Consider the following 2,239-nt stretch of genomic DNA (forward strand, 5'->3'; position numbering starts at 1 on the left):
ATCATCTCCATGCTATCACCATTGTCATGTTATGATCTTCATTTGCTTCTCTACTTGAAGTGTGCTACCTATCTCATGATCACTTGATGAACTAGGTTAGCACTTAGGGTTTCATCAATTTACCAAAACCAAACTAGAGCTTTCACCAGCGTCCGGTCGCCTGTCACCGGACACGTCCGGTCATAGATATGCCGCTCTAGAACCTCTCTATACTCGATCGGACGCTGCATTCCTGCGTTCGGTCGGTTGCCGCCAGCGTCCAGTCCTTGCGTCCGGTCGCCTGTCTGCTGAGCCACCTGTCTAGTGTCCAGTCGTGCTTCCAGCGTCCGATCCAGCGTCCGGTCACCTCTGCGAGCTCGTTTCTTCACGATCTTGCGTACGGCTTGGTTCATATCTTCATGCTTGGACTTTGCTTGATATCTTGGGTCTTTTCTTGTGCTCCTAAAGTCTTGCTTAAGGTGTTGATCATCAGATCATCACGTCACCTTTGTCCAAGTCACGTCTTGCACCCTGTTGGACTACAAAACAAACACTTGCAAATTCATTAGTCCTATTTGGTTGTGATGGTCATCAAACACCAAAATCCAAAGTAAATGGGCCTAGGATTCATTTTCCTTACAACCATGTAGGGTCATTCCCATGGTGGAGAGAGTTTATGTTTCTCTTTGGTCGACTGGGTCCTTCGGAGTACAAGATCACCAACCTCGAGGATCCTCCCCCTAATTTTTTTTCATGGTACCTACGAAGAGTTTGCTAGTAACGAGCGGAGCGGATGATGGTTGTCTCATGAGCCTCCTCGAGTAGGTCGACCGCATCCTACTAAGCCTCCGTGGCTCGGTATTGGTCGAAGGCCTTTACTCTCGGGTTGCCTTGATCGAGGTCAGAGGGCAGCACCGCTTCGGCTCCATATGCGAGGAAGAAAGGGCTAAACCCTGTGGACCAGTTTGGGGTTGTTCTTAGGCTCTAGAGGATCGTTGGGACCTCTACAACCCCTTGCCCTACATATTTTTTGAGTCGGTCGAAGATGCGGGGCTTGAGTCCTTGGAGGACCATGCCATTGGCTTGCTCGACCTGACCGTTGGTACGCGGGTGTCCGATCGAGGCCCAATCAATCCTGATACCATATTTGTCATAGAAGTCCAGGAACTTCTTTCTAGTGAAGTTTGTTCCATGGTCGGTGATGATACAGTTTGGAACACCAAACCAATAGATGATGTCGAGGAAGAACTTGACCGCCTCTTCCGAGCGGATATTGGTGATGGGCTTCGCCTCTATCCACTTGGTGAATTTGTCCACCGCTACGAGTAGGTGAGTGAAGCCACCCGGGGCCTTTTGAGGTGTCCGACCATGTCAAGGCCCCAGACTACGAATGGCCAGGTGATGGGGATGGATTGAAGCTCATGCGCCGGCAAATGAGTTTGTCGAGCATACAACTGGCATCCCTCACACCTGTGGATGACCTCCTCTTCATCTCGTAGCATAGTGGGCTAGTACAAAACTTGGTGAAAGGCTTTGCTGGCCAGCAACCTCAGGGCTACGTGATGTTTGCAAATTCTAGCATGGACCTTGAGGAGGAGTTGTTTCCCTTGGTCGATCAGGATGCACTTGATGAGTACTCCCGACGGACTTCGTTTGTAAAGTTCATCACCGATGGCGATGAACATCTTGGCGCATCGAACAATTCATCGTGCTTCAGTCCTTTCCGGTGGGAGAACCTCCTCGAAGAGGTAGGTGAGTAGTGGTGCTCTCTAGTCAGTCGGATCGAGTGTCATCACGGTGATGTCGATAGGCAATGTTGCCACAAAGGTGCTAGGGTCGGAGCCCCCGAGTACTTGGTCGGGGTCGGGGCACGTCGGGAGGTCGTGCCAGTTTGGTGTTGGAGTGCGTCTAGATCAGATCCTCTAGAACGCAAGCAGACGGCTCATGGAGATCATTGATGAAGATCCCATCTGGAGATAGAACCCGCCTGGCAGCCAATTTTGTGAGGAAATCAGCGGCATCGTTCTTTCAGGGGATATGATGCAGTTTGATCCCTCGGAACTTGTCCTCAAGCTTGCGCACCTCCTGGCAGTATGCTGCCATGAGAGGGCTTTTGTAGGAGGACTCCTTCATGACTTGGTCGATGACCAACTCTGAGTCGCCGTGGACATACAACCGCGTGGCACCGAGCTCGATGGCGATGCGTAGTCCATTGATGAGGGCCTCGTACTCCGCGGCATTGTTTGAGGCTGAGAAATGG

Source organism: Miscanthus floridulus, chromosome 16 (genome assembly GCF_019320115.1).
Source record: "Miscanthus floridulus cultivar M001 chromosome 16, ASM1932011v1, whole genome shotgun sequence".
Taxonomy (NCBI): Eukaryota; Viridiplantae; Streptophyta; class Magnoliopsida; order Poales; family Poaceae; genus Miscanthus; species Miscanthus floridulus.